This window comes from Palaemon carinicauda, chromosome 1 (genome assembly GCF_036898095.1).
Source record: "Palaemon carinicauda isolate YSFRI2023 chromosome 1, ASM3689809v2, whole genome shotgun sequence".
NCBI lineage: Eukaryota > Metazoa > Arthropoda > Malacostraca > Decapoda > Palaemonidae > Palaemon > Palaemon carinicauda.
In genome coordinates, this window is record NC_090725.1 from 253,536,830 (window position 1) to 253,564,371 (window position 27,542).

Here is a 27,542-nt window from a genome sequence, read left to right on the forward strand (position 1 = left end):
ATTGTGGAAAGTGAGGATATCGGACTCCTTAATACAGGAGAGCCCACGCACTTTCATATTTAGACAGGTACCTTGTCATGTATTGACCTATCAATCATAAGCTCTAATTGCTTTTTTGATTTTGATTGGAGAACATTTGATGATTGGCATACTAGTGATCATGCACCAATCATTATAAACACCAACAATGGTCCTCCTTTACAAAGATTGCCATGATGGAATCTTGACAAAGAGGACTGGCATAAATTTTGTTCGTTAAGCGAAATTGAAGGGGATGCAGAACAGTTTGAAAGTGTTGTAGGTGCCATAGACTTACTGAATGGAACTAGCCTTACAGCAGGAGTCAGTGGAACTCCCAAAACAACAGGGTTATTCAAACGACGACCAGTCCCCTGGTGGTCTTCAGAACTAACTGCCCTGCACAGAGCCACACGAAGATCTGTTAACTCGATTGCGCAGATGCTGTACAGAGGAGAATTTTATTAATTACAAGAAATGTAGAGCACAGTTCCGTTGTGCCATGAAAAAAGCTAGGCGCCAGTCATGGGTGTCTTTTGTTTCCTCCATCAACAGTAGAACACCACCATCTTCTCTGTGGAGGTAAGGGAACATGATAGCAGGCAAATTCACCCCTAACCCACCATCAGCATTGAAGGTGAATGGTTCGTATGTAACTGGAGCAACTAAGGTTAGCAATGCCCTAGCTGATCATTTCTCAAATGTAATATGCAAGTATGTAGCACCCCCTGGTCACCAGTATGGGAATATTGAAGGAAAAAAAATTTAATTTTGCAACAGGAAGGGAAGAATTATACAATTTTCCTTTTACTGAAAGAGAATTTGATTCTGCACTTTCTACTTGTAATGATACAGCCCCTGGAATCAATGGAATTCCATATCCAATGATTAAACATATATCTGTTAATTCCAAGTTATTTGTTTTGAGCATCATTCACAGAATATGGCCTGATCATAGTTATCCAAGTGGTTGGGAACTAGCCATTATTTTGGCCTTTTAAAACCCCAGTAAGGATAAGTTTTTAGCAGCAAACTATGAACCAATTGCATTGACATCTTGCTTATATAAGATCATGGAGATGATGGTCAATGCAAAACTGATTTGGTACCTGGAAAAGAAGGTTATTTTATCACCTATCCAATGTGGATTTAGAAAAATGCAATCAACGACTGATGTGTTGATACGACTTGAGTCCTCTATTTGTTAAGCCTTTGCTTCCAAACAGCACCATGTAACAGTTTTTTTTCTTTCTTTCTTTAAAAAGGCATATGATACTGCATGAAGATATTGTATACTTAAAAACATTCATAATTTGGGATTACGAGAGAGCTATCATTATTCATTCAGTCATTTATTTCACAGATTTTTATAAGGGAGAGTGGGGCAAGTTCTATCAGAGAGAAAATGTCAGGAAGAAGGATTTCCCCCAGGGTAGTGTGCTAAGTGTAACCTTATTTGCACTAGCTATTAATGGAATATTCTGTCATTCCCCAAGATTTCTCAACATTTTTTTTCGTAGATGATATCTCCATATCATTTGCTGGAGCTAAAATATCATTGGTTGAGAGAAAACAGCAACTCTCAATGGACAAAATTATTCAGTGGGCTGATATGAATGGGTTTAAGTTTTCGACAAGCAAAACTAATATTATCCATTTTTGTCATATTCGGAGAGTACATCCAGACCCGGATATATACATCAAAGGTCAATGGATCCCATGTGTAAATGATGCGTGATTTTTAGGTTTGATATTTGATTGTAGGCTTACATGGGTTCCTCACTTGAAGACATTAAAAGCTAAATGTCTTGAAGCTCTAAATCTTTTGAAAGTATTGTCCATACATTATAGGGATCAGACAGCAAAACTTTTAAAATTATACAAGTCCTTAATTTTTTTTTTTTTAAATTAGTTATGGCTGTGAAATGTACTCCTCAGTCACCCCAAGCTGATTAAAAATTTCAGATTCTATACACCATACTGGTATCAGTTTGGCAACAGAAGCATTTAGAACTTTGCCTATTCCAAGCCTCCTTTTCGATGCTGGAGAATTATCGTTAGAGCTCTACCGAAAGTCTTCTACTATTCGTTATTGGTTTAGGTTGCAAAGACTTCCTAATTCTTTAGCTTGTCAGACTGCAAGCCTTGTAATGCACTCGGCACACTTTGAGTTACATCCAAATTCCCCTCAACCTTATGGTTTTTGGGTGAAACAATTGACAGACAGTCTTGTTGTAGTTAGAATTAAGGTTCTTCCATTTAAGGTATCATCAACGACTCCATGGAAATTACCAGAGGTATCTTTTTGTAAATATTTTATTGGAGTTAAAAAGAATATGAAGGACATAGAAGTCAGGCCTCTCTTTATGGAGCATGTTGCAAAACATAAGGAATCAACTTTTATGTATACTGATGGCTCCAAATAATATAGTAATGCTTTTAAATTGTAGAGGTGCATTTACTCTAACAGCGTCTATACTTACTGCTTAACTATATGGCATACTAACCGGTGTTGAAAAAATAGCGTTGGAAGAAGGGGGTAAATTATAATTTTTAGTGATGCAAGGAATGTCCTTCAAGCTTTAGAAGTTTTTAATTCCAGTAACCCTTTAGTTTTAAAGATTTTAGAAGGGTTTTTATTATTGGACTGAGAGGTATAGCAGTGCAATTTTGCCGGGTTCCGGCACATGCAGGTGTGTCTGGAAATGAGAAGGCAGATTTACTGGCAAAGAGTACTGCAGCTGAATTGCGACCAAGATGGTATCCCATTCTTTATGATGATTGTTTAACCAATATTAAGAATTTGATTTTTAATAATTGGCAACAGCATTGGGATAGTTTAATTGAAAATAAGATGTGAGAAATAACGAATTTTATATACCCCTGGAAGTATAACAGGATGCCCGAAAGTGGGGGAATGCTCTTTGTCGTTTCTGCATTGCTCATACTCGCTTGACACATGAATATCTGCTTACTGTCCAATACCAGCCTTATTATGATGATTGTTTGGTACCCTTGACAGTGACGCATTTGTTGACCGAATGCCCCACATATATTAGTGAAAGAAATAGATATCTGTTTGAGGCTCGTGGTGAGGATGGCAGGTTTATCCTTGCCAAGATTCTTGGACATGATATGTCCTACTATACTAGCGTTATTTTTTAGCTCTACTTCAGAAGCAGGCCTTCTGAAAGCTATTTAACTTTTAAATGACATCTTTGCATATATGGCTTTAATTGAATATTCTTTATTCTTTATTTATAATAAATGATATTGACGTCAATGACCTTAGATGTCAGGATACTAGTAAACCTCAAATAAATCATTTAATCAATCAGTTGGTGCCTTTGCTGGTCATGGAAAGATAAGTGCTCCGAAAAAATATGGAATGTAAAAAAGTGTTCTGAAAGCCTTCATTGACCTAGGAGAGTCCTGGGACCTATAGACAGAACGTTTTGAGAACCTGCAATGTTTTTCCTGTCAGATGTATGCACCTTCTCCTAATACCCCCAAAGTCAAAGAACTGTACTAAGAACCCTTCTTGACCAAATGTGGAGAGACTGAATCAAGTCAACTTCCACTTTACGAGGATGGTCTTCTCTTGCACAGATTATTTACAAACTACCAGTCTCCAATTTGGAAGGATTATCTCCATTCCCAGCCAAATTACCAGATCCTAAGGAGCATGGATGGATCACCGGATATGATGGGCACTTTGAAATTAATTGGATGCGTGGGTGGCTCGCTCCAATATCCGTATTAGAGTTACTGGCACGCAAGTGTACCAAGGCTTAAAAGTTGTCAGTTTGCACTTGTCTTGCAGCTGGACTTGAGTGCATAGATATGTGGAAGTTGAAGACTTATGAAAATCAGAAATCTGATCAAGAACCTTATGCTACTGTGGACTGTAGTGATGATGAGAGTGATGATTATTGATTGGTGAACAGAAACATTGGAATGATTATTCCTTAGGATAATATAAACATGTATGATGAGCAATTTCTATAATCTTCATTACATGCCAATACATTACTTAGCTGACCCCAATAAAAACCTTTTGAATGGTCATTAGTTGATGTAAGTTGAGAAGTAAAGATTCCGTGACTATTAAATATTTCCTGTGCTCCATAATTTAAAACCCGAAAATCGAGCAAGTTGTGTCAACTTTAAACGGCAATAGCAACCACTAAGCTACTCATCTGCTAGTGCTATCATACCAGTTCATGATCCTCAAGCATAGACTTCTTCAAAAAGATATACTAGAAGTTCTATGGACTATTAAAGGTAAAGCCCGTATGTCTACGCTACCATATGTATCTTAGTGTTGGGTTGATGCAGTTATTCCATTAGGGATGAAGTGAAGGTTGAGGTAAAAGATTGATAATAGTCCGAATATCAAAGAAAGAAAAAGTTTCTCAGCAGAAGTACAAAGGTTTGACGAAAAGGAACGATAGAGAATGTTAAAGCTTGGTTATAAAAATAGTCTCCTGGTTGTTATTGCCACCCCTATCTGAGCACAAAGGTAGCAAGTACTACGAAAAAAATTAGGTAATTATTATAAAAGACTAGAAAAATTTTAGAGACAATAGCAAAAGCAGGGACAAGCAGCGGCAGTGTTGGCATCTAAGTAAGATTATGTATTCATGCTTTTGTTCATTTGCATTTGAGAAGTTGTTTTCATGAAAAGAACATAATTATTTTGTACTCGATTTTTTCCCTTAATGACCATTATTGTGTTGTATTAAAACTGTCGTTTTCGACGAACCGGTGTGTATTGTTTAGTGCTTTAATTAGGCAAAAGGATACATTACGAGGCTTGAATTCCAGGTTCACGTTTGCTAATGCAATTTTATGATAATTGCACGCACTATTCCTACATATTATTTGTTGCTTCACGCATATGTAATTTCATCCGTGAATATCTAATAAAGGTACAAAAGGTCGGGTCTTACTGGGTCGGTCAGGCATTTGTTACTCTTTTAATATTTTAACGCTCTAACTGTGTTTGGATAACCAATGGAAAAAACTAAAAAAGAAAATAAAATTCATGGTCTACATCTCTCTGAGGTTCTATGTACATGTGTTGCTATTTTTTGTTTAATTTGGAGATATAATAGCTTTCCATGTTCACAACTCATTCAAAATCATCTTTTATGCTTCAGCGAGTTGCAAGAATCATTAAAAGTGATATAAGGATATAAATATCCTAAAAGAAGTGAATTGGTCCTAAATATGGATATCATTTCTAATATTTACATGCCATTCTTATAGTTCATTGAAGATATGGAAAAGAGAAGAGAGTTGAGAGAAAGTAAAGGGCCGGAAGGATTGGTTGTTGGGACAAGATCATGGTCATTGGGGCCCCTGTCGCTGTCAGCCATTTGATTTGGTGTCTTGTTTACTTCGCTTGCGGCCATAGAATCCTCTCTTCTGGGTCTAGGAACGAAAGGATTCTCTCTTCTCTTATTTTTCCCCCAGAGATTGCTAGATTTGTTTTCTGTTGAGTCGTATTGGTTGTAATTTTAATTTCTTCTGGAAGAGAAAAATATATATAGGGTCATCCTTCAGGTTTCTTGTGTTACGTCACCTGATGTCTTTAGGTTTTGAAGGTCGTGTAGGTAATTTTGTCTCGTAGAAGAATGCAATCTATTATAACAATTTACGTGATTATATGTAATATTAGTTTCTTTTTATGAAAATCATGATCCTGTTGACTTGCATGCCTGCAGTTATGAATTTCAAATTTGTTCTTATTCAGCGAGACCTGTTTTTCTTGTCTTAAGGTAACGATCGGTACAGGTGTGTTCACCATCCTTGAGCAGCTTCAAATAGCTCGTTAGAGCGTAAATTATTGATGAATGGGATTCTTAGGTATCATGAAGTATATATATATATATATATATATATATATATATATATATATATATATATATATATATATATATATATATATATATATATATACATACATACATACATACATACATATATCATTTGCATCCTCATCATCATCCATAGTTAGTCCACTGCTGGAGAAATGCATCAGACGTACCATTTTACCTCCGTCGGTTTATGGTCTTTCTATGCCAATCTATACCCGCAAAATTTCTTTGCTCGTCAATCCAACGTCTTCTCTTCCTTTCCCTGCTTTGGTTGCAATCTCTACGGACCCATTCTGTTATTCTTGATGTCCAGCTCTAATTTCCTGTTCTCATTTTATGTCCGGCCCAAGTCCATGTCTTTTACTTACATGTATATATATGTGTATATATATATATATATATATATATATATATTTATATATATATTATGTATATATGAATATATATATATATATATATACATATATATATGTGTGTGTGTGTATATATATATATATATATATATATGTATATGTATGTATATATGTATATATATGTGTATATATATATATTTATATATATTATATATTATATATTATATATATACTGTATGTATATATATATATATATATATATATATATATATATATATATATATATCGCCAGACACTTGCTCTTTATTTTATAGTGGAGATATTTACAGTATGTGTATGCGTATGTATGGTACTTGATCATGTTACTTTATATTTATAGTGACTGGGCAATATCTTAGTGGCGTCCAAAAATCGAAGACAGCAACTCTCCGGATAAACAGAGCTCCAAACAGTTTTCAAAATTACTGGAAAACTACCTTTCTACATTTGTTATTTAGAGTCGACACGTGTTTCGAATTACTGTTTTACGTGACTCTTAATCAGGACTACATTTGTGGTTGATGGAATTACACTTAAATATAAAGACCTTAATTTTTTTCGTTTCAAAGAATCAGAAAGTTTCCATTTAATAATTTTTGTTATTCAGTTTCGGAATAGCCAAATAGTTTTGTATCTTAAAGTTTTCTCCACCATAGCTTTATAAAAAAAAAAGGTGTAAGTCCATCAATCAATCACTGTAGCCCTGATTAAGAGTCACTTATTAAAGTTATTCAAAACACGTGTCGACATCAAGTAATAAATCGAGAAAAGTAAATGCAGTTTCCCTGTTATCTTGAAGACTATCTGGAGCTCTGTTTGTCTTGAGAGATGCTGTCTTAGCTTTTGGAGGCCACCAAGGTGTATGTATATATATATATATATATATATATATATATATATATATATATATATATATATACATATATATATATATAAAAATATATATATATATATATATATATATATATATATATATATATATATATATCTCAGAGAATAGTGACCCCATACCCCCACCTTGTATAAGTATCATCAGGTAAGTGGTCCTTGGATTAGCTTGTTTGATATATCAGGGGATATCTTCCAGCCAACCCCACTGTAAATGGTTACTTGGGACTTTTGAGACAAGAAATTAAGGTAAAGGGATATAACGACCTAATTCACAAAGGCATTTGGGGAAACCAGAATACTTCATAGAAATTTATACAGCAATCAATCCCTCGGCTGTCACATGTGGGGCGTTCAGGCCCCGTCCCTGAAATATTTAAAAAAAACAGTGAAGCAATTACAGTAATTAACGATATATTCTTTTAATTATTAAAAAAAAATTATACTTCATCATCTATATATTTAAGCTTTCATAAAACTCCCAACACCCTTATAAATCATTTATAGAGTTTTAAACACTTTTTAAGCTAAGATTTGCTTTCACTGTAGACACATCCTTGTGTATCAACGAAAAGTAGAAGAAAATCAGAACACTCATCTGTGAAGATATGTAAACTTGGTTGATGATGATGAATATGATTAGTAGACACTGTCGGGTGGTGCAATATCTTCGTTGTTGTCGTCTAGCTTATTAACTTTATTTCCGTTGACCAACCACAAGTCTTCGTTTCTTCTTTTTTTATTTGAGGAACATACAGCAGTTGCTGCTGCTGCTTTTTTCTTCTGAATAAGGATGCTTATAAATTCCTAAGGCTTTATCGGTTGCATTTCAGAACGGCAATGAATGAATCTTCTTCCTAACCCAATCGCTATCCATTATCCGAAGTTCTTTTACTTTTTTCCCTAGAGTTGAGGCTTTTTAGTGTGACTTCTTCCTCTGGATCTTCATGCTTTTCTTCGTAATCATTTGCGGACTTTATCTCTCCGTCAGATCTTCATTGTTAGCGGATCTGATTAGACCTCGAAAAGGTCATGTACATCATCGGTAGTCATACTGGTTAAACCATCTTTTCCAAGCAATTTTAGTAACTTCACTTCACTATCTACTGCAAAGTGGTGAATTTTGTTAGGAGAGAATCCTTTATAGTCGTTGGCTACTTATTGCCACAATTTCTTCCAGAAAACCCTTGATTATTTTTATTAAATTTCTTGATGGTCTTCTATAAAGACACGTTGTCCTTGGTGTACCCACGCCAGTACTCCTTCAGTGAGAAGCTATCGTCCGAGTCCATAGATTTGACCAGGTGTTACAGGAAGTTTCATGTATAAAGGACCTTGAAAGCACGAATAATACCTTGATTCATTGACTGAATCAGCGATCATGTTCCGCAGTAAAAATTCTGAATCTGTACGTCTCATAATACAGGTCAATCGCCGGGCTTCGAGCGTTGTCCATCAGGAGAAACAGTTTGCAATGACAACCTATTTTTGCCAGGATAAAGTTTGACCTCGGTTATAAAATACTGGGGAAACTAATCCGATGTCAGTGGTTTTGTTAGCTGTGCCCTTTGGGTGTGCATTTAATGCACTGGCAGCAGTGTGTGTGTGTGTTTTGAGGAACATTGGGTTTTTTGGACATATAAAAAAGTCCTGGCTTTATTTGACAACCCACATTGTTTCCATATAAATGTGAGGCCGTCTTGTACGCCCTGATTCCAGGGTCTGGCCTCCTTCATTATAAAAATCCATGATGGCACCTGTATCCAAAAGAGGTCAGTCTCATCCATATTGAAAACTTGTTCACGCAAATAACCCTCTTCGTCAATGATGATCTGAAACATCGGTTGCTGGTTTGTCAGTAGAGGCAGCTTCTCCATGCAAGGACATAGTTTTAAGGTTAAACCTCTTGAAATTTATCAAATCATCCGTTACTGTCACTAGATTTGGTTGATTTGGTGGGAGTTGCTGTAGATGATCCTGATTCTAAGCTGTTACCGACTTCCGCGAACTTATAAATAATCCTTTTCATCGATGATGGTCATGGCCTTCTCGGGTAAGGTGTTCATATTCAGTCCAGTGTTCTTCTTAGTCACTTATCCAAAGGGCTCATGCAAACTCCATCTCAAAAAAAAAAAAAAAAAAAAATAAATAAAAAAAAAAAAAATCGGAGCGTTAGATTGGTCATGTCTCGTCTACCGGCCAATAGTGTGCTATGTGCCATATCGTCTGGGAAAGCTAGGTACTGTCCCACTCTTCCCAAGGTTCGCCCTCTATACAGCTGCATGATTCTTTGTATCGCCTAAGCCACACTGTATTTTCTTTTCTGCTTTCTGACTCGGTTAACAAACTCTAAACTTTGCGTTCGCTTACGAACCGAATTTCTTGATAATAAAAGCACAGAAAAATCAATTACATAGGGTTTAACACATCCCTTATATTTTCTAGCTTATATGCCACATTTAGATTTCATTTTCATTAACAAGGCATGAACTAAGGTTCTGTAATTCATTCTTGTTAGCGTGATTTACTCATTTGATTGTAACAAACGGTGTACACTGTATGCATACTGTACATGAATACAGTATATATATATATATATATATATATATATATATATATATGTATATATATATATATATATATATATATATATATATATATATATATGTATGTATATATATATATATATGTATATATATATGTATGTATATATATATATATATGTATATATATATGTATGTATATATATATATATATATATATATATATATGTATGTATATATATATATATATATATATGTATGTATATATATATATATATATATATATATATATATATAGCCTACAAGTAGTTGGTCAGCCAGGGCACCAGACATCCGTTGAGATACTACCACTAGAGTCATTGGGCCTCTTAATTGGCCAGACAATACTACATTAGATCCCTTTCTCTAGTTACGGTTCATTATTCCTTCGCCAACACAAACACCAAATTGTCTGGCATATTCTTTCCACATTCTCCTTTGTTCTCATAACACTGAGAACACTTGACAACTTCTTCGGTTAAAAGGTTAACTAGTACACTGTAATTGTTCAGTGACTACTTTTCTCTTGGTAAGGGTTGAAGAGTCTCTTTAGCTGTGGTAAGCAATTCTTTTAAGAGGACACTCCAAAATCAAACCAATGTGCTATAGTCTTGGGTTGTGCTATAGCCTTTGTACCATGGCCTTACGCTCTCTTGGGGTAGAGTTCTCTTGCTTGAGGATACACTCGGGTACTATGTTCTATCTTATTTCTCTTCCTCTTGTTTTGTTTTTTGTTTTTTTACATATGGAAGATTTATTTAATATCGTTACTGTTCTTAAAATATTTTATTTTAATTGTTTATTACTTCTCTTGTAGTTTATTTCCTTATTTCCTTTCTTCACTGACCTATTTTTCCCTGTTGGAGCCCTTGTGCTTATACCATCCTGCGTTTCCAACAAACGTTGTAGCTTAGCAAGTAATAATTATAATAAAAGGAATCAGAGGTTTCTGACCTCCACCAGAGGGTGACGGTAACACAAATAGAAAGATATTCGATTTGCATCTGATCCAGATTCCGGATCTGGAGTAACTGTGGTAACAATTTTGTCAAAATCCTTTCATTTGTTTTGACATAACCTTTAAAATTATGAAAAATGCAAATCCGGATCTAGAATCCCGATCCGGATTCGGATCGTCTCAAAAAGTTAATGGATCCGTCAGTGGCCTAAGATCTGTGGTAGAAATTTCGTCAAAATCCGTCAATTTGTTTTTACGTTATCTTTAAAATGGCGGAAAGTGCAAATCCGGATCCTGATCATATCTAAAATTTGATGGGGACGTCCATGACCTAGGATCTGTCTGTGGTAAACATTTCGTCAAAAAGCCTTCGAGTAGTTTTAAAGTAATCCTGTCCACAGACACACAGACAAATAAATAAATAAATAAACCGACTCTAAAACAATAACCTCCTTGGCAGAAATAATAATAATAATAATAATACTATACTGTGCATATGTACAGTACTACTGTATACTGTATATATAAATATATACATAAACATGGATTATCTCTCTCTCTCTCTCTCTCTCTCTCTCTCTCTCTCTCTCTCTCTCTCTCTCTCTCTCTCTCTCTCTCTCTCTCCATGTGTGTGCATTCAGTTTGTTCACTTTTCACTTATTGATTTTTAGAAGAGGCGGATAGAAAACAGAATGAATTTAGGTGTAACACAGTGTTCGAAAGATTCTGAAGAAAGAAAATGTAATTAACAGTATTACGGTAGTTATGATTTTACGCTAATAGTTTTTAAATTATATGAGCGAGCAAGACCAGCTCTATATCAAACAATGGTAGTCTCATCGGATATCTACACCTGTAGAGTGGATTGTTGGAATCGCAGTGATACCACCCTTTGCCGGAAATGCCACACAAAGGATGACCTCTATCTAACCCTCCATAAATAGAGCCTCTGTGCCACGACATAACTGCATTGAGTTTAGCAAGAGAAATGAAGCTACCCTTCATCAGCCACTTCGTGAGACCATGAGAGGGTTACCAAATACATGTACAGTATCACTTTTTCATCTTTTTCACACAGAGAGAGAGAGAGAGAGAGAGAGAGAGAGAGAGAGAGAGAGAGAGAGAGAGAGAGAGAGATTGCAGTATAAAAACCAGAAAGTCTTTATGTAAAAAGCAAACAGTAATGTTTGTTTTGCTTCATTTTATTACGTGTGGTAGCAATACAGTATTTTGCGTTAAGGTATAGTACTCATGAACCACTGAACTAATTTCTGTCATGTACAGTACAGTAAAGAGATTAATGTATTGCATAATGGTATATTTTATAGTATTTTTATTTGTTAATATACTGTATTAATTTTTAAATCCAAAAATTAGAATTTTTAACACAAGATTAATTAAAATCGGAAACAAATATAAAGTTTATTGGGCCACAATAATCCACGGTATGATATGTTTGCGACATAGAATTACATAAGATGAAACCCGTGATGTATTGAAGGGACGATAAGTTAACCGTAATATGACGATGGATTAATATATATATATATATATATATATATATATATATATATATTTATATATATATATACATATATATATATATATATATATATATATATATATATATTTATATATATATATATATATACATATATATACATATATATATGTATATTAATATATATATATATATATGTATAGATATATATATATATATATATATATATGTGTGTGTGTGTGTGTGTGTGTGTGTGTGTGTATATATACACAGTTTATATATATATATATATATATATATATATATATATATATATGTGTGTGTGTGTGTATATACACAGTTTATATATATATATATATATATATATATATATAATATATATATATATATATATATATATATATATAAAGTAATATACTTTATTTGCCAATATGCGTGGTTATAAAAAACCCGAGTCACAAACTTACTATCAGCTATAACGTTGAGATGGGTTCATTTCAATTCTTGTAACAGAACCTGAATTCGACTGTAATTAAGTACAGCAGAAAAGGAATGTTTTATTATATATTTCTTGATAGATTACTGATTAATGTCTAGTGTCAGGTTTGATTCAACTCTTGCAGTTAAGTTCGAATCCTAGCCCTGGCAAAAGCACCTATCATGAAAAGAATTCCCCCCCCCCCTTCGTTCCTTATTCTGAATCAGATTGAATTCTGTAAAAGGTTGGCCAGGGCACCAGCCACCCGTTGAGATACTACCGCTAGAGAGTTATGGGGTCCTTTGACTGGCCAGACAGTACTGGATTCGATCCTTCTCTCTGGTTACGGTTCATTTTCATATTGCCTACACATACACCGAATAGTCTTTGCAGATTTTCCTCTGTCATCATACACCTGACAACACTGATTACCAAACAATTCTTCTTTTCACCCAAGTGGTTAACTACTGTACTCTAATTGTTCAGTGGTTACTTTCCTCTTGGTAAGAGTAGAAGAGACTCTTTAGCTATGGTAAGCAGCTCTTCTAGGAGAAGGACACTCCAAAATCAAACCATTGTTCTCTAGTCTTGGATAGTGCCATAGCCTCTGTACCATGGTCTTCCACTTTCTTGGGTTAAAGTTCTCTTGCTTGAGGGTACATTCGGGCACACTATTCTATCTGGTTTCTCTTTCTTTTGTTTTGTTAAAGTTTTTATAGTTTATATAGGAAATTTTTATTGAGATGATTTTACTGTTCTTAAAATATTTTATTTTTCCTTGTTTCCTTTCCTCACTGGGCTATTTTCCCTGTTGGGGCCCCTGGGTTTATAGCATCCTGCTTTTCCAACTAGGGTTGTAGCTTAGCAAGTAATAATGATAATTATGTAAATGGAAAAGTTAAAGAGGTCTTTTTGGCTGTTACGCGCTCGCGCGCACACACACTGTGTGTGTGTATATATATATATATATATATATATATATATATATATATATATATATATATATATATATATATATATATATATATATAAAATGTGTGTTTGTATATGTATGTGTTATGACTATACACATGGAGACATGAGAATTTTTACCGAATGCTTGGATTAAACAGAAATAAAGTCCTGCATATTTTCGAGTTGGCCTACAAATATGTTTCCCGCGACCGTGCTGGAATACTTGAACGCGCCCCCATTGATAACGGAAAGGATTAGATGGAGAAGATCGGATGCAGATCCCTCTATCTCAACACCGAAAATCCTTAAGAGAGGGAAGAGAGGTATAGTGAGGATGAGGAGAGGGGCGGAGGATGTTTGCTGGGTCGTATTTATGGGAGATAATTGCGTGTGTTTCTTCCTGAATATAGATGATAGCGGAAGATATATACCCTCCCTTGCAGACACTAATGACCGACGTGGAAGGTAATGTTGATTACACTGGATTTTTTGTCCCTTTTGCCAAATTACCCGTAATAATCGTGCTCCTCCAAATATATTCCTTCTGATGAAAAGGAAATCGCCCGAGTGTGCCCGTCTGAGGTCGATGTCTTATCAAGTTAGGATTACGTCCAGGACACATTGATGCATCTATGTGGGGGTTTGAAGGGTGAAGTGCTGTGCTTATGTTCCCCAGCATCCCGAAATTCACCTTTATTTCTTCCTTCCTTTAGTGTGAAAATTGATTGTAGTGATCAAAATTTTCTCTTTAGACTGATCGTGGTGTACTTGCGATTTGTATTCGCACCTACGGTGATGTATTTTTCTGGTTCAAAGTAGTCTTTCTAGATTATATCAATGGTATTGCGGTTTCCCATTTGATTACTCACTCTTACTCAAAATTTACACTTATGCCAGAAGGAAATCTGTGTATAACAAGCAGTAGTCATTTCACTAGTTTATAACTGGAGTTCTTTTATGCTGTATAGAAACATCTAGGAAATTAAAAAAATGAGCCTCTGAAAATTTCCTTTTCATGTATGACGCCGTTGCAGAAAGACCTTGTTGTTGGTAACCATTAAAGTGGTCTCTTATGGTCATAGTTATGGAGTTTAAAAAGTCAGACTGTGAGAATGTAGGGCCGCTTTCCTGATTTAGGACTTCTTAATTATATCTTATTTACTGTGATATCCGGAACATAGAGGTTAGGGACGTAGTGATTTTAGGCACAGTGCTCAAGAGAGTCGTAGAGCCCTTTTTAAAACTGGAAGGGTCTAAGGCTTTTTAAACCTTCTGGGTTCAAATTCTTTTATTTTAATTATACTATTAAATTGGTTACAATGTTATTAATTGCTGTGGTTTCTGGCTCCAGGATATGATAATAACCGAAACGTATATGTTCCTCTACCATTAAAGCGAGAGAGAGAGAGGAATTCATATTTGTAGCTTCTTAAAAGTAGACATTTACCAAGGAAGTCGCATTCAAGGGATTTTTGCTTTTGATGCTATTTATATTATTAAAGTCACATGCATTAATAACAAATAGTTAACTTGAATAGCCACGTGTTGCAAACTCATTAATGAGCTATCATGGTGGAGATGGGTTAATTTCAGGTCGAAGTACAGATTTAAGAATTCGACAGTAATATATACAGTGGACTTGGAATGAACTTACATCTAAATTGATGGCTCCTTGGTAGAGTACTCTTGGCATTCTTTTGAGGTAGAGGCATAGGTTCGAGTTCTTGCCCAGCCAGAAAAATTTCCAGTGGATATATATTCCCAAGGTTGCATTCGATATTTAATGCCATTTTTTATTGATCTTTACATTGATTAAAGTAACGCATTTTAGTGACAAATAGTCATTATATATACTTATGTGTAATTGTGTGTATTTACGTGTATGTATATATGCCTATTTTATATGTAAATGCACACAAAATATACAGTACATGCTCACACACATTATATATATATATATATATATATATATATATATATATATATATATATATATATATTTATATATATATATATATATATATATATATATATATATATAAAATACTATGGTCCCGTGGTATGGGAACCCAAATATAATATGATATATATATTATGGCTGGCAAGTTACACAACCCTCTCGAGTTCCAAACTCACCTGTTTGTTTTTACATTAGATCTATTACACTTGAAAATATTAATACCCGGGTTCTGAGACAGTTATGTAAATCCCATACAGCAATATACAAAAACACTGAATATCCAAAGGTCTCTTAAGTACACTCAAAACAAAACTGGGTAATTATTATTACGATCTATTCAAACAACTCCTTACTTCGATTCATTAACAGGATACGAGCGAGTATGAAATAAACACTGGTGATTGAAATACATTCTTTACAAAAATATATGTATTTTGTAACAATTACAACACTGAAAGAATTTACATATAAAAAGAAAAATCACTCGAAATATTAAGTCTGAACAAGACATAGATTAAGACAAAACTTTTACGCTCTGAAAATTATATAATCACTTGACTTGAAATATGAAATCTGCATAAAAGCCTTAGACCAAGAAATAAATGCTTATGAAAATTAATTATTCAGTCACTTGTTTCACTTGAAATTAAATGTTACACAATTAGTTATTCTTGACACTTATTAAAGAAATTACATAAAGTAACTGATAAACTTAAGTATTTAGCTCACTCGAAGTTAACCAGGTAACGTTACAAATATACTTCACGTTCCTTACGTGCACAGGGCCAGTTACAAAAATTTACACAATACCAACACCATAAATTTAAAATGTCTGGCAATTTTTACACGATAAATGCTGGGCACACAAAATCACTTTGGAGAGGACACACTAAAGGCATTTGAGAGAGAGAGAGAGAGAGAGAGAGAGAGAGAGAGAGAGAGAGAGAGAGAGAGAGAGAGAGAGAGAGAGAGAGGGGGGGGGGTAAACTTTGGCTCTTTCACAGGACGGCTGTTTCTCTTTTGTACCACGCACCCCTGGGGGCGCTTATATATGAAGTAGCTACTTCCAGATATTCTAGGTCCGAGATCTGGAAGCTTGGGGGTTGGCCTAAGGGCATTAGGATTGCCAATGATTACTCTCTCGGATGCGTACCGACGCAACAGCGAGACTACTCTCACTCAGTTGGATCCTTTCCAAACACATTCTTGAATTTTGATAGTGTTTTTTTTTAATAGTCGAGTCTTGTAATTTGTTAATCAGGACTAACTGCTCGGGCTGGAGGCAATAATTGTTCAGTGACTGAATTGAGTGGTTCTTTTCGGCTCTTGGTTAGCAATTTTGCGTTTAGAATTATTTCCATCTTCCCTTATTACTTATGGATAGGACTTGGACTTCTACTATAATTTTGTCGAGGAAATTTCTTTTCCCTTTTTTGGGGATTTTGTTACTATAGATTGTTAACAGATACGTTTGCCTTTTTTTCAAATACTAAAAGGTAATCTTTGTTATGCTAGTTAAGTACGCCTGAACCCTTTCTCCCGGAAACCATATTGGAAATGAAAGTAAGCCTCAAATACCACTTACTTGATTGGCTCTTGTGCATTAGGAATCATCGGAAAAACCTTCTTATAAAAGACAATTTAACTTTACGCCATTTAACGTCAACAGTCGCTCATACTAGGCTTCTTGTGTCTCATGTGAATACCACCTTACGTGTATCGGTCAAAACACCCGACACACCAAGTAATCTCTACACATTTGAAGGCTTAGAATGAAATTCTCCTTATTTTCGAAGGATTTAGATTTTTCCCTTCTTTCTTGTTGAAAGCCTAACTTTCGCAAGTGTGTTGCCAGCTACCTGCTTGAAAAATAAAATGGCCGTTGTTAAACATCTTTGGAGAGGAATGCATGGTAACGAAATCCTGGGAGATCAGTGTTTTCTTCCCACGCATTCCATCCTCGGCTCATTTCCGTTATACGGCTTTCTTTTATGTTCATTGAAACTAGGCTAACATATAATGCATGTTATACTAAGCTTAGTCGCTGACACACTCGAAGAGATTGCTTGTGCGTGTGCCGTTAGTATGTACAGTATGTGTAATTGCATTTACACAGTTGCATGCATGATGGCAAATTAGAAGTGTGGTGTTAGCTATCTGAATTTTATTAACAAGACCTTGCAGATGCCTTTTGGATGTTTGATATGTATGCAAGTATTTTGATTGTACTAGATTTTTGTATAAATATAAAGGTATGTATATACACAGGCATTTCCAAGCATTAATAGATGGTATTCCCGGAGAAAAAAGGAAACATTCAAGTTAATATCATCCTTTCCTTCTTCATCTTCGTAATGTTTTCCTGCACTTTGGATGGCAGTGGTCCATTTATTTCATTTTTTATCCAACCTCTTTCGGAATGAACTATGACCTCCGGTGCTCAGGTCTCCCCATTTCTCCAAAAGACACTTCCTTTACCGTTTCGGTGTTGCGGCAGTGAAAGCCTTACTTTATTTCACTTTTTGTATATAAAAGCTTTGTGGTGTAGTTTTGAAACTTGGTATATATTAATATACACTTTCATATAGACGGAATATAATGTAATATTTGATTCTTATGCTGTCTTTTGTGCTTAATTGAATTCATTTTGTCATATTTCTCAATTGATATTATTAATAATCGTGTATCAAGTTATTTTTGTAATAGGTTGTAGAAGAGGGTTTGAAGGCATTATATAAGTCCCCACGTACAAACGTTTCCAGTTGTTAGTTTGGTATGCTGGGTAGGTTGCATAATATATGAAAGGAGTGTTCAGTATGCAGACCCATCTTCAAGAGAGAGGGAAAGCGATAGAGCTGCACCATACAAGCTTTTATTGAATTGTTTAAATAAAGAATATATATAACAATGATTGGAAGCATGATGAAAATAGATAATCTATGTGCGCTTACACATGTCTGTATTTGCTTCTATTGTTTATCTCGGATTCTGTAACTATGATAATCTTCTTCTTCTTCTTCTCTCTCTCTCTCTCTCTCTCTCTCTCTCTCTCTCTCTCTCTCTCTCTCTCTCTCTCTCTCTCTCTCTGTATGCGGGTGTGTATTTTCAACATAACAAACATAATAGGAAAGAAATAATACACATGGAACGCCAAAAAAAATGTATCAAAATCTTTGTTTTATGTGTACGCAAATTTAAGTGCGTCGGTTTGATTATTATTATTATTATTATTATTATTATTATTATTATTACTAGCTAAGCTACAACCCTATTGGAAAAGCAGGAGGCTTCAAGCTCAAGGACTCCAACAGGGAAAATAGCCCAGTGAGAAAAATAAATAAACTATATATGAGAAGTAATGAGTAAACAATACAAAACAGCTGAAGTTCAGTAACAACGTTAAAATATATCTGTCATATAATCTGTGACGAGAGTACTCTCCTTGCTAACTGGTGAAAAATAACAGATAATACTACACGTTTCATTCACTCGCTCTCTTCCGCACTGATAATAGGAAAACCTGTTTAAGCTTTTCATCGCATGTTTCACATTGTTGGAATTTTTGTGTCATTGTTTCCCTCAACTGTATATATATACTCTCGTTACCATGTTGAATAAAGTCGCTTGTATTCACTTCGCCTCTCTTTTGGTACTTAACAGCAACACAGAGCTAAAAATCAGTGATCTTTATAAAATAAACAAAGGGAAAATACAATTTGAGTATGCACCAATATAAGCACCAATGTTCATCAATAGTGTTGTAATTTCGCGGGACCTAACTATTGCTAGTTTAGCCTCAGGAAAACAAAAATGAACAAGATCAAGTTTTTCATTACTCTGCTTACTGTCAAACACATCAGCTAAGAGGGGTACCTTTACCTTTGGACAGTGAAGGTCAGAGCCATCTGGTTTAAGTAAAGGGGGAACTGTTAAGTGTACACCAATGAATGTAGATTGAAGGGTAGCCCACCATTTATGTTGCTTGGTTGTACCAGAAAGTATGTCTTTTATGGTTAAATTGTTTTCCTTTTCAGATGAAGCATAAATTATCTGAGCAACATCTCTTAGCCGAGCATAATTGCTCCAAAATTAGATCTGATCTGTCACCCTTCTAAAGATGATAGGCCTCCTTTTTCTCAAAATAAGCACGTCTACAATCGTCGTTGAACCAGGATTTGTTTGAACTAAATTTTAACACACCAGAAGGGATACACATGTTAATTATGTTTTCCAGATTCTAATTCAAGAAAACAACAGGCTCAGCATTTTTATACAGATATGATTATTTCAAATGAAATAGGGCACTCAAAATGTCATTCCAGTCTGCTTGAGATTTTGTATATATCTTAAATTAGTATGACATCAGAGATAGGCTGTTCAGTCTTGATTACTAACAAAACAAAGGGATGATCAGGCGTCCCGATTGGAAAACCAGCCTTGTTATAACACCAGGGGAGTCAGTGTGTACTTGTTCCAAGCAGTTACTAGACCTGTGAATAGCTTTCACATAGGGTTTGCTCACAGCAATATTCAGAGACAAAGTTTAAAGCTCTTAAGTCATGACAATCTATAGTAGAAACAGTATTTAAATCTCCACCATCATATAGTGAGCATTAAAATCACCAACAAAGCAAAAAAGGCCTTCTATCATCTTTTATCGACTAAAGTCATCAAAGTCTGGATTCCGATAGATGGAGAGCAGATAAAAAAGTTGTTATACCTGCCACAAACTTTTATGACTTGAATCTCATGACATTCAAATTCCAAGGAGGACTTAAGAGAAGCTGTGTATGTATTCTTGATACACACTATCATTCCCCTTGACCTAGGAATGGCACCCCTTTTCAAAATTTTGGTTTCTTAAAGCCTGGAATAAGGAGTGCAGACGAGTGCCTCATTTGAGAAACTAAAGTTTCTGAGCATACTAGAAATTCATACTGTCTGGAGACAACATTAGGGATTGCCAAATAGTATAAGAATTAAAAGCAATAAAAAAAGTCATCATATTTGAAAAAAAATTAGCAATAATAATAACAAAAACAATATGTACATGACAATTGGTAAAGCAACGCGTACAATTCATAGATTTAAGGCAAGATCTCGGATAAAATGGGTCAACGTGGCACAACTGACAAACCGTGCAAAGCTTAGTATCCTGCAGGATAGCCACTTTAACTGAAAGGAGGTCAGTAATGATAGTTTTGAAAATGAATAACAGAGAGGGAGATAGAGGAACAGATAGGGGAAAGGCAACCTCTTGATAAACCACCAGGCATCCATGCCCCTTCTTTTACTTATGACCACTACATGGTTTAAAAAAAAGAGGAAGTGAAAACAGATAGAATAGTGTGCGTGAGTATACTTTCAAGCAATAGAACTCTTACCCAAGACAGTGGAAGTCTATGGTACAGATGGTATGACATTACCCAAGACTAGAGAAGATTGGTTTGATTTTTGAAGTGCCTTCATTCTAGAAGAGCGGCTTATCATAGCTGAATAGCCTTATCTACCTCTACTAAGTGGAAAGTACCTACTGAACAATTGCAGTGTAGTAGTCAACCCCTTGAGTGAAGAGGAATTTTTTGGTTAGCTTACCGTTGTCAGATGTACGAGGAAAGAGGAGAATGTTTAAAGAATAAGCCAGATTATTTTGTGTATGTTATGAAAATGCAGGCGTTATTGCTGATAACACGAACTAAACATAGGTATAGTACAAATACAACAATGCAAGAAGAGTGAAAAGCTAAAATTTTATGTTCATGCGTGTATGTTTAATGGTCAGTGGTCTCTGTTTGTGTATATGTATAAATATATTATATGTCAGTTGTTAAAATTTTTGTATTATCCTTGTTGCACAATCGTATTTTTACCAAGTATAAATCTTTTTTAGCAAGTCACAAAGACATTTTTCAGCATAGAGTGCAAAAGGTTAGGGATATGATAGGGTAGGTCATGACACCTTCAAATAGCCATTCTAAAGTTTCATCTTTTGCTTGGGTGTAAAGCTGGGCACTCATAACTACCTCCAGATTCCCATTCATTTAGTATGATGAAGTATATGAATGGAACTAGTGTTAAAAGGTTCTTCCTTGGATGGAAATCCTGATCTACCATTCTAAAGTTTTTGACTTTCACTCCTAATAAAGCATGACTTAGTGCATCAAGGAAGCTCTTGTTAAAATATCTACTAGAGCACCCGCACTAAGGGTCAGTCATTTTCAATTATCAAATTCTGCACCTAGTCCAATGAAGAATAGGTTAAATTTCAGGGTTTATTTAGAAATATTTGAGTAATATTGATTAACATTGACAATTTAGGGATGCAAGCCATGCTATGGCCTAAAAACTAACGGTACCCTAATATTCAAATTTTAGCGATCGATGTGGCTTTGAAATTATGGATGTTAGTTTTTTAGCTAGTATGTCAATACAGAAAGTTTTTAACGTATCTTATAATATACCAATTGAAAACTGAATATTCTCCCTCTGTTCCTTGTTTGCATCATTTCCCTTGAACCCTTTCCAATCAGCAAGCTTTTTTGTCTTTTCGCCTTTGATGATTAGGTGTTCTCCAGATTTGCGGTGGACTTGTTCCATTGCTTTGATGGAGTTGGTAATGTAAGAATCTGTGCTGAAGATGTTTCCTGATTTTGGAAGCATGTCAAAAACCTATGCAGAAATCTGACTGGTTTCCTGGCACTTTTTTCATCATATAAAAGACAGCATTATCATCAATAATACCAAGAAATTCTTGTGTTGGAGGCAGCCTGGTATGTTATAGTTCTTTTGCCAGGGAATGTAATGCTTCAGACTTGTTAGTTTTGGCAAGAAAACTGTCCGTGGCTCCAATACTATATGGTGCAGGAGTTAGGTAGTATTTTCTCAGTTCTTTGAGATCAAGTTGTATTCCTTGCCCTTGAGATTTCATGAGAAGCTGGAAAGCGACATTCCCTTTCTGTTTATATTGGGAACTTTGTTTATTGCTATCATCACCTTAGGTTTTTTTACTCATGTCTCCAAGGTTCTTCAAGTGTATAAGCTTCACAGGCCCAAAGAAGTCTCTCCCTGTTATCAGACATTGATCAATAAAAGCATCTCTTGCTTCTTCACCAACTAGTTCTGCTTTTAGGACATCTACTTGGACATCTGAAGAAACAGCTGCACCAGATGAGAGAATGACCAGGGTGTTCTTTTTTTCCACAATAAAAGGCTTGACAAAACTTTCAACTGCTTCTTGTACTCTGGTTACAAGCTTTTTACTTTTGAGCACCTCTGTTGGACAGAGATCACAATGCTTTATTCCCTCTTTTCTCTCCAGAGAGCATGTTAGCCATGTTTAGTGTCACATGCATATACTGTGATCTGGCATGAGTTGTTTGGACCCATCTTTGATAAGTATCATTGTTTGTGAGGACCCCAGATATACCAGCACCACCATGGGATTTGGCATGACACATGGTCTCCTCCATTGTCTTACCTACGTCACATCTGTTCCCAGGGATGAAGGACCGTGCAACACTTATTGCTCCTCGCTTCAGGAATTCTATGGCTACTTGATGAAATATGTCAACGTTGGCAATGCAGAGTGAAAAGTATGTGAGGTACCTTGCATAGTTTTGCCCATTGAAGCTGAAGAACAAGGTGGTTATGTAGTGCAAGCAGTTGTATAGAGAAGGAAGTCATTGCACTTCACTGCATCTGTTAGTGCCAGGACCAGCCACACATGATCAATATATGACAGCCAAAGTTGTTCGGTTTTTCCAAGAGCTCCCATCTTTGCATCTTCATGATACTGAAAAACTTCTCCAAATACTGTCTGATATTAACGTCAGATTGTGCCTTCATAAACGTTTTATCTGATGGGAGATCTATTACATCGTCTCTGACTTTTTTGGTTTGTTCAGGTAGTAAAGCAAAGACCTCAGTTTCATTGTTTTGTGCTAGGTACTTCGTGAATAGTAAGTGCTCCAAACATTCCATGAGGACTTTGTGGCAATTTGTAGCACGCTCATAGTTTTTCCCTGATGAGACACCATCGATTGACCCAGACGTTATTAGTCCACCCTCCAACAGATTATCAGAAAGTCCGGAGCCATTCATCTTTTTGCAATCATTCGCAAATAGGCACAGATGAGATGGAAGGTACTAATAAGTATTAAGGTGCTTTTCATACCTTGTTGGGCTATTCCAAACAGGGGGGTATGCTTTCATGCACACCTCCAAATGAAAGGTGGTGATGACATACCGCTGTTTGACTTTGTTTGTGGCTTCTTCAGTATACCACAGGCAATCCTGGACTGTTCTGTAATCTGATATTGGGTGGGCAATCACAGAATAGTAGTCAATTGTAGTCAAACTTGCAGGTCTCTGGCCAGCTGTAGATAGGATTCCTGTCAGTGCGGGGGTACTTGCTGCTCAGTAGAATGATTCAATAGCATCAGCACTCATAAGATGTGAAGGATCTTTGCTTGGAGAAGTGCATCATCTCCGCCAGGGACTTTGTGATCGACAATGGTCATCTGAGGACTGCTACATGATAATCTGGAAGATCCTGTGATGATGCAGCATTCAATGTGTGTCGTTTTGCACTAGCATATTGTGACATAGATGAAAGTTTGACATAGATACCTCCGTGGTCTTCAGGCTTCCCTTCTATATCCTGCAATATGATTCCATGGGCAATATGAATCGAACCCGTCCCAGTGAGATTTTTTTCAGAAGCTGATCAAAGTTGTCAAATTCAGAATGAAATACTGAAGGTGATTGAGGTGATCTAACAATTTGTGTTGAGAAATAGCTTGATGTTTCATCCATGGCTTGTGCGATTGCAGTTTCCAACTCCAGTGAAAATGAACAATTTTCAGTGTCCCATTCGGTTCAATATTGTGATTAGACGTTTACTCCAGAACAAATGGCGTAGTGTCATGCAAAGGAGCATGTGCTTGGGAAGTTTCCACCCCCCATTTGTAGTTGCCGACATATATTTTGTCCAAGTGAATGTATGAGTCATTCCACTTTGGTAGATCTGGTTGTCGGTTGACCACTTATGACAAGTCTGAGAAATTTTTCTAGCTGTGATGGTATTATGTCTTTGATATCCCCGATGGCTTGGGAAGTTGATGGCCATTTTGGTTCTTCAAATTGTGAAAAACATTCACGGAAGACTCGGTGTAAGTACATCCCAGTTTCTTCAATCATATCCTATGATCCCAGTTCATATGTAATCCTAATTGCCCATTCTGTATCAATATCTGTGTTGTAAACAATGTAAGACCTCATCTTCCCACCTGAAGCCTTCAGGGTGAATAACATTCTATTCTTGAAAATCATGTTTTTCCAGTTTTTCTTGAGATTTTCTCCACGGAAATTTGGATTAGGAAAAACAGTGTTTTGGAGGCTCGATTTGTACATCTGCACAAGTTCAGAAAGCTTTAGCATCTCACTTTTCTTAAAGACGACATCATCAGTTACTTTACAGATATCAACAAAGGGATGCTGGTGAACATCTGCAAGTTCAGCTTGTCTGTTTATGAGAATCGTGTTTCTGCTTCTCCATTTCTCTTGGTTTTGAATGCATTTCACATGACATGACATGATATTTGGCTTCACAAGCAAACAGATCTGTGGCCTGGATTTGAGTAAGCATCTTTACGTCCTTCTTCTTTTCTGCCATCTCAGACACACTTTGGCAGCCATCGCAGCCAAAGATGTTCATGCCTTCCGTGGTCCATTTGCCTTTGGATTTCACCTTTTTTCATCTTTCTGAGTTTCAGGATATGCAATCAGGTGTAAACAACGCTTGATCTCCCGAAATTCTACGAGATGATCTTGAACTTGGGGGTTCTTCCAATGCATCAAATTTTGTTAGATGGTCAAGAATCATGGTGAAGCATTGGAATCATACTCTGTGGAAACCATGGCTTTCATCTGGAGTTTCAGGTATCAATTCACTTGTATCAGTCATCCGGTGCACAGAGACGCTCTCCGAACAAGTCTTCGATCTCGCACATCTTTCAGCTTTGCAAGCCTCTTAGTTTCTTTAGATCAAAGAGGAATGACTAGTCCATACTGCAGACAGGGCATGTGGGCGGTGAATGTCAGACCACCACCATCTTGGACATCCTTCCGCTTTTTGCAGGTGGGCTCAAAATCAGAATCAGAACTCATCACTCACAAACTTGAAACAAAAACTTGGTTAGTGTTGATTCTGGATTTAATGGGAGGGATGTGAAGGGAAATTGTCCATATAAGGTGCTTTTTTTTACTCCACAGCAAGAACTGTGTTTGTTTTTGGTCAGAGTATATCCATGTTTTTGGTATCAAATTAAAGTTGTTTAAATGTACAATGATATTAAATGCATAAGTGAAAGTTATCTGCATGATATTTGTGAACAATGTGAATGCAATGCACAGAAAGTGTTTGTTAGTGATTGTTCATTGGAAATGTTAGGGTATTCATTTTGAACCGATAATAAAATCCTTATATTGACTTCTACAAATCTGTGATTAATTTATGATGATAGAGAATATTCACAACTTTCGTTTGGTATATTACAAGATATATTAAAAACTTGTTGTATTGACATATTAGCTAAAAAACGATCATCCATATTTTCAAAACCACATCGATCGGTAAAATTGTGGATTTTAGGGTACTGTCAATTTTTAGGCCATAGCATGATTTGCATTCCTAAATTGTCAATGTTGACATTGATATTTGTGTTCATTATATCTAGACCTTTCAGAAAAACCTAATTTGGTTAAGTTGTGGGCGGGGAATGAATGGTAACCCCCACCTGGCACGTGGCCTGGTAGAAGTGCTATGGCAAGGAACTCTTCTAGAAGGACATTCCAAAATCAAACCATTGTTCTCTGGTCTTTGGTAGTGCCATAGCCTCTGTACCATGGCCTTCCCTGACTTCGATTAGAGTTTTCTTGCTCTGGGGTACACTAGGGCATGCTATTCTATCTTATTTCTCTTCCTCTTATTTTTGTAGTTTATATGTGAAGGATCTAATTAATGTTACTGTTCTTGAAAAATTTCATATTGATTGTTTTTCTTCTCTTGTAGTTTATTTATTTCCATGTTTCCTCTTATCACTTAGCTATTTTCCTTGTTGGAACCCTTGTAATAATAATAGTAATAATATTAATAATAATGATAATAATAATAGCAATCACTCTTAAGTCCTTAAAAAAGAATATCGATATTTTTAATTGAAAATACTCCAAAGTTCCCAACTTTTACAAAACAAATAACGATTTGTAAATATTAATTCTTTTATTTTGTATTTGCTTTCTACTGATATATTATACTTTTCCCTCTTAACTACTTTGTAAACTACATTTACTTTATTTCTATTCTCCTATTTTGTTTAGTCATAATTAATTTCTTGTATATACTCCAGAGATTAACTGAGCTGCTCTCTCTTTATACCAAATGTTAAGGCTGTTAAATGGGGTTATGTATATACAGTACTTATGTGTGTGTGTCATATATTGTAGATGAAGGAAGATTTTTAGATATGCACATTGCACAGTTCCTTCTTAGAGGAGATGACTTGAGATATTTCCTTTAGGTCCTTGGGAATTATTTTGGTATGATGTTGCCATATTTGTATATATTTATTTTTTTTCTGAAGAGACTAATAAAGGTTTATCAAAAAGTATCTGAACTTTTCAGTCTCTTTGGAAAATTTAAAGCTATCTTTCCCAGATGTAACATCGGGATTTAGCATTTTCGCTAAAGGTTATACATTTTTAGGTATTTTTTCGTGATTGAATTTTTATCATTATTATTATTATTATTATTATTATTATTATTATTATTATTATTATTATTATTATTATTATTAATCGTTTCTTCTCTCCAGGAAATCAAAATCGAATCCCCGGTGATGTAACATGCATCATGATTGCTACCCTGAAG

The 27,542-nt window shown here is 35.4% G+C and overlaps 1 long non-coding RNA gene across 1 annotated transcript in view; it reads left to right on the top strand.

Annotated features, from left to right (window-relative positions):
* LOC137644514 (uncharacterized) overlaps nucleotides 1-27,542 on the top strand; it is a 483,022-nt gene that overhangs the window by 105,798 nt on the left and 349,682 nt on the right. Inside the window, exon 2 of the long non-coding RNA XR_011045161.1 lies at nucleotides 27,487-27,542. This exon is cut by the window's right edge and continues 9 nt beyond it. This is a non-coding gene — a long non-coding RNA (uncharacterized lncRNA). The remainder of the gene's footprint in view (nucleotides 1-27,486) is intronic.